This window comes from Schistocerca gregaria, chromosome 7 (assembly GCF_023897955.1).
Source record: "Schistocerca gregaria isolate iqSchGreg1 chromosome 7, iqSchGreg1.2, whole genome shotgun sequence".
NCBI lineage: Eukaryota > Metazoa > Arthropoda > Insecta > Orthoptera > Acrididae > Schistocerca > Schistocerca gregaria.
The window spans coordinates 459,796,836-459,804,346 of record NC_064926.1 but is presented as its reverse complement, the minus strand read 5'-3'; positions in this window follow the sequence as shown (position 1 = coordinate 459,804,346).

Sequence of the window (7,511 nt, the reverse complement as noted above, 5' to 3'; positions counted from 1 at the left end):
CTTGTCATATTTCTTGTGAAGTGGTCCTACACTGTAATATTTTAATTTTTGTAAAAATTCCTTGTGCTAGTGATGCATAACGATGAATCACGAAGACCATTACTTACAAAGTTGCAAGAGTTCTTCAGTAGTTTGTTTAAAAATTAGTCAGCAACAGTACACCTTTTATTTTTGAGAACTTTTATAATACTAATAATTTCAGCGATAATGCTGGTTGTACTTCCAGCTGTTTAAAGATGTCTGTAATGCCATTTTTAATATATTCTCTCACTTCTTCAAATTAAGAGTTTAATCGAATTTTTACTGTTACATTTAGAAAGTAATTGTTAGAAATACGCGTAAGTTATGAATTACTAGTCACAGCATACTTTTCTATCGGAGTAACGATGCATTTTAATCAGCCGAAATGTAACTAAGTTACGTATCTCCAAGAGGCCGATAATTCTGTCTCATTCTAATTCACACGCTGAAATCGCGCTCTTTGACATCGGCGAGGCTATCTGGCTTTTGATTTCACTTTACATCTGCAAGTGGTGGCTCATCACTGACTGAGCTTGACATAACTTATCTTTTCTTTCACTCAGCAGAAATTACTGGTCTTTCGAAGTTATAAGCAGAGAGAGAATGGCCAATGATGATATTTTTCCTGACTGGCTGAGAAATCTGAGCACCACGGTTTTATCAGTATCATGTTTTCTCGGCGGGTGTAATACGTCATCGTAGATTGTTTTAACATTCTGAATACTGATTCCGTCGTGTATAATTTGTTTGTGGAGATACGGTACTCTTAGCACACTGATGCACACGTCTTTCGTCATTTTATGCAATGCAGTATTGATAAAAATCGTGTCGATATGCGGTTATAATTAAAGAATTAGATTTTTACCACTGCTTTTGTAGATCAAATCTTGACTGCAGGTGATATTCTGAATATACATATTACACAATATTAAATGAAGATCTAGAGCCATGCTAGCTACTTTTACCACTAATTGTAAAAGTAGAAGTAATGAAAATGACTTCGTATTGCAACACGTTTTTGTGAATAAAGATTGAAACAGTGAGCAAAGGTTGTTAACTGAGCAGCAGAAACTGTAAATTGATATGTGTAAACCTACAAACAACTCCTTTCGGTATCATGTAAGAACTTTGCCCTGCGAAACAGCATTCGTAACGACCAACGAATAATATTGCGATGTAGCTAATGTTCAAATGTGTGTGAAATCTTATGGGACTTAACTGCTAAGGTCATCAGTCTCTAAGCTTACACACTACTTAACCTAAATTATCCTAAGGACAAACACACACACCCATCCCCGAGGGAGGACTCAAACCTCCGCCCGGCCCAGCCGCACAGTCCATGACTACGGCGCCCAGACCGTTCGGCTAATTCCGCGCGCCTGCGATGTAGCTATTGTCCAATGACGTATTATAATTGAAAGGTACAACATTTATGCTAGCAAGAGAAGAAAAAAAAGTATACTTCTATTGTCGAGCAATCGTTGTACTGTAATCTTAGCATTACACAGATCGTTAAAATCGTTAGTTAATTACTGCATAAAAATATGCAGATGTTGGATAACTGTTGTTAAACAAAGTTTTGTCAAACCCGTTACGAATGTTATTAGTAGTTCCATGAGCATTTCAACAAATTCTTTTTTTTTAAAGATATGTTTCTTATATATTACTCTCCGCCAGGCACTTAAATGTGATCTGCAGAGTATCCATGTAGATGTATATAGCCCCGTTGGTTGCTTTTCCTAATTTTTGACGATACAACCATATGATACACGAGTGCATCAAGATATTTATATTTTAATAATTCGAAATACAAGTACGGGAAAAGTTTTAGGGATTCGCTCAGAATAACAAGAAGTTCTTAGAGGCACAATAATTCATTGAATATACATTGTGTGGAGACAGGAGAAGAATTTCAATCATTGCTGCCTCCTGACTTGGACGATGGACATCCCAGCACCATAAACTAAAATCTTCACAGTCTGTCTTACATACAACCAACACAAGCTATTTTTTCTGTTCGGAATTCGATATTTCCAGAAGATCCTCAGATGCGATTAATCTCTCAAAAATTCTGCTGTTCATCAGACACATACACTACTACGGGTCAGGCTATTTCATTTAAAATTATAGCCACATATGAATGGGGATAGCATTAAACTGTTATCAGATACGACGACCGCCACTCTCTGTCTATTGCTGGATGTTCATACGCGACATCTCTCTACGGTCATAATTAGTTAGTGTTGGCACGCTCCTCTACACACACACACACACACACACACACACACACACACACACACACACACATTCCGTTTGAATTCATTCTTTCTGGCCGTTAAATTTTTTAGAAAAGTTAGTTTACTCCTGTGCTTGCACACTTCTACAGTACAAAATATTTTTCAGAGTACACTTCTCTCTTCTGATGACCATGCGCGCTACTCACATTTTATTGGTGTCCATCTCACACTTGCATGTCTGTCAGTACTCCCACACGAGCAGCGTCAGATGTGCGGCGTGCGTTTCCTTCTCCGATGGACGACCTCGTGCACACTTAATGCTCTGTATTAAATGTCTATAACAATGGTTAGACCGTTGCTAGCTTACGAACTTTCGAGTGTGTTTTGTTTCCTGTCAATACGTTTCTTTTTTAAAATAAATATTTCTATGTTTATCTGTTTCAAGTGTTTGTGTGTGTGTGTGTGTGTGTGTGTGTGTGTGTGTGTGTGTGTGTGACAACATGATTAAAAAATACAGTAGATTATTAGTGTACCTCTATGCTCCTTAGCATATAATGGATGTTGAATGGTAGCTAGTATACCGACTGCAATTTGTCGTGAAACCGTGGAGCTATTTTGTCGTTCGCTACCATTCTTCTGGCAACTGAAAATAGCAGATGCCTTTGGGTTCTAAAAGATTCCAGTAGCGTTGTACCTTTGTCGTATTGTCAGCTCATTTCAAAACTATAAAAAATCCATACATCTTTCAAAAGTGTATGTACACTGGCGGCCTAAATTAGAGCAACAAATGCAAGTTTTGCAAAGTTGCATTTATTTTCCCACAAAACAGTTAAGCCAATGACAGTAAAGTAGAAACAGTGTAAAGAAGACAGAACGTAAACAAGTGCAACATGCGTAACGATAGACAAAAACGTTCTTCGTTTCTTCCAACATAACGGGTTTACACACGTATTCAGACAACTGGTTAATAACTTTTGTTATTACGTCTGGCTGCAATGGAGGCCTGACAACGATGGGACATGCTGTGAGTGACGTCATCAGTCTCACGCTGAGGCAATAGCGCCCGTTCTTTCTGCACAGCTGCTCGCAAGTCTTGGAGAATGGTTGGTGCATGATGACGTGGTGCAACCTGTCTCCCAAGCGCATTCCATAATACTCTAAAGGATTCAGATCGGTAGAGCAAATAGGCCACGCCATTCGTACAGTATCTTCCCTTTTCAAGAAAACATCAACCACCCGTACTCTATGACGTCGAGCATTATCGTCCATCGATACGAAGTCTAGGCCCACACCAGCTCGCAACAACTGCGCGTGAGGTCTCAAGAGCTCGTCGCGGTACCTGAAAGCAGTTAAACCTTGTCGATTCACTCGTAAAATTCCATGAAGCGGTCTTCGAGTTGTCAACTTAACCCCTGCCCACAACATTAGGGATCCTCCTCGATATCGGTCTCTTTTCACAATGTTTGGATTCCGAAATCCTGTTCTACCTTCCCTCCAGATGCGAACGCGCCAAGAATCACTCTCCAGACCAAAACGGGACTCATCTGTGAAAATAGCCAACTGTTCTACTGTCCAGGTGTATGTTGACGACTCTACTCTAGATATCCCCTTCTGTGAAAACGCATAAGAGGTGCACAAACAGAAGTTTTCCAACAATAAAGGCAACTCTGCCAACGCCTTCTGTACGCTGTTTGTCTCGATACAACACATCCAATGGATGCTGCGAGGTCAGATGCCGGTTGCTGTGCAGTATTAAGGCGGTACCGTCGTGCCCTTACGGCCAAATAACGGTCGTCTCCTTTTGTTACCACACTTGGTAGGCCTTGCCTGGTCTTCGTGATTCTGTTTCGGTCCCTATAAACTGCCGCCACATACGAGAAACGACAGAACGATTCACGTTCAGCCTTCGGGCCACACCAGTTTGCGACCGTCCTGCTTCCATTCTTCTTATGGTCTTTCACGGCAGAGAGTCTGGTAGGCGTCTTCTTTGTCCCGTACTACACCGTCTGTGACTGTATACACAGTGATTGTGGATGTGTTACTATCCGGCAAACATTATCCCGTTTGATGCACTATGTGATCAAAAGTATCCGGGCACCTGGCTGAAAATGACTTACGAGTTCGTGGCGCCCTTCATCGGTAATGCTGGAATACAATATGGTGTTGGCCCACCCTTAGCCTTGACGACAGCTGCCACTCTCGCAGGTATACGTTCAATCAGGTGCTGGGAGGTTTATTGGGGAATGGCAGCCAATTCTTCACGGAGTACTGTACTGAGGAGAGGTATCGATGTTGGTCGGTGAGGCCTGGCACGAAGTCGTTGTCCAAAACATCCCAAAGGTGTTCTATGGGATTCAGGTCAGGACTCTGCACAGGACAGTCCATTACAGAGATTTTATTGCCGTGTAAACACTCCGCCACAGGCCGTGCATTATGAACAGCTGCTCGATCGTGTTGAAAGATGCATTCGTAATCCCCGACTTGCTCTTCAACAGTGGGAAGCAAGAAGGTGCTTAAAACGTCCAATGTAGGCCTGTGCTGTGATAGTGCCACGCAAAACAACAAGGGGTGCAAGCCCCTACCATGAAGAACACGACCTCACCTTAACATCACCGTCTCTGTATTTTACTGTTAGCACTAAACACGCTCGTAGATGACGTTCACCAAGCATTCCCCATACTCACATCCTGCCATCGGATCGCCACATTTTGTACCGTGATTAGTCACTCCACGTTTCCCCACTGTTCAATTATCCAATACGTGCGCTCCTTACACCAAGTGAAGCGTCGTTTGGCATTTACCCGCGTGATGTGTGGCTCAACCATGAAATCCAAGTGTTCTCACGTCCCCCATATTTTCGTTGTACAGTACTTACAGTGGATCTTGTTGATGCAGTTTGGAATTCCTGTGTGATGGTCTGGATAAATGTCTGCCTATTAAACAATACGACCCTCCTCAACTGTCGGCGGTCTCTGTCATTCAACAGACGAGGTCGGCCTGTAGGCTTCTGTGCTGTACGCGTCCCTTCACGTTTCCACTTTACTATCACATCGGAAAAAGTGGACCTAGGAATGTTTAGTAGGGTGGAAGTCTCGCGTACAGACGTATGGCACAAGTGACACCCAATCACCTGGCCACGTTCGAAGCCCTTGAGTTCTGCAGAAGGCCCCATTCTGCTCTCTCTAGATGTATAATGACTACTGAGGTCGCTGATATGGAGTACCTGGCAGTAGGTGGGAGCACAACGCACCTATGTTTTTTTGGGGTGTCCTGACACTTTTGATCACATAGTGTAAGTGCCCTGACGTCATCGTTGACCGGAATGACATCTTCCGTGGAGAATACGATTTTACGTACATCTATTGACATTTTGTATGAGTATACCGTGAATCAGATATAACACGTGTCAATAACGGTTTGTTGCTTTGATTTTGGACACTAGTGAAGCAGGCTGGTGTGGCCGAGCAGTTCTAGACACTTCAGTCCGGAACCCCGCTGCTGCTACGGTCGTAGGCTCGAACCCTGCCTCGAGCATGGATGTGTGTGATGTCCTTAGGTTAGTTAGGTTTAAGTAGTTCTAAGGCTAGGAGACTGATGACCTCAGATATTAAGTCCCATAGTGCTTAGAGCCATTTTTGAACACCAGTGTATGCATGTTCCATCTTTTTCATAACCACTCAATAGATTTGAGCCAAGCTTGGTACACGTATCACTTATTGTCTGGAGAGAAGCGATGTGGGGGTAGAAACCAACTTCCTCTCAAATGAGTGGAGGTGAGGCTGAGAAGTATCGTAGCTCAAGACGAGCAAATAGCCAGACTAAATTCATCAAGTATTTGAAATTAAGGGCACTTAGTGACTTGCAACAGACTTTACACATAATTTCAAACTTCTACGAGACTTTTGCTCGCTAACATCTCCTCGCTCCCCATAAAATAATAAAAGGAAAAAAGTTTTTCGATGTTCGTACCGCAAAGACATAACGTTTTAATTTATTAGTTCTTGACTACCAATTCTAATCACAAAGAATTTTGCACACCGTATTGACATAAGCCAGTGGATGTATCAGCAGAGATGTATAGGGGCATAGTTCAGAAGACATGACGTCGCTGAATTGCATGAAAAATGGCCGCGTCGTGCATAGCGCTTTAATCTATTTCCGCTTTACAACTAATTCTGTTTACAACACATTCGTCAGTCAGTATCCACATATACCACTGGATATATCTGCAAAATTATGTGATTGTGCGACACATATTTAAGAAAATATGACGTTATAAACCCTGGCTGCGAGAAAACGAACCTCCAGGGCCGAAGAGCGCTAAAGATACAGGTGTAATATATGAACAAACATGAAAGAAGCATGTTAAGTGTACATGGAATATGTATAGCAATTGCGTTCGCGGGCAAGGCCGTGGCTAGTAGGCCCCTCCTAAACCTTTGAATCGATTCAACCAAAGTTGATGCAAACATTATTTACTATTCGGAGAGAAATACTGTGGGGCTAAAAACCAGCAACCTTCTGTTGATGTGGGGGTGATAATGTGGATAGAGAATGGCGAGGAAGAGTTGCACAGACAGCGGGAACAAGAAGGGGCGGAGGAGACAGTGTGGGATGCAGGTGGTGGGCAGAGAGACGGGGGAAGAAGAGATGGACACAGGGAGAGGGAAGGTTGAGTTAGGCTAATGGAAGGGTGGAATAAATATACTACTGGCCATTAAAATTGCCACACCAAGAATAAATGCAGATGATAAGCGGATATTCATTGGACAAATATATTATACTAGAACTGACATGTGATTACATTTTCACACAATTTGGATGCATAGATCCGGAGAAAACAGTACCAGGAACAACCACCTCTGGCCGTAATAACGGCCTTGATACGCCTGGACATTGAGTGAAACAGAGCTTGGATGGCGTGTACTGTTGCAGCTGCCCATGCAGCTTCAACACGATACCATAGTTTATTAAAAGTAGTGACTGGCGTATTGTGACGAGCCAGTTGCTCGGCCACCATTGACCAGACGTTTTCAATTGGTGAGAGATCTGGAGAATGTGGTGGCCAGGGCAGCAGTCGAACATTTTCTGTATTCAGAAAGGCCCGTACAGGAGCTGCAACATGCGGTCGTGCATTATCCTGCTGAAACAAAGGGGTTTCGCAGGGATCGAATGAAGAGTAGAGCCACGGGTCGTAACACATCTGAAATGTAACGTCCGCTGTTCAAAGAGCCGTCAATGCGAACAAGAGGT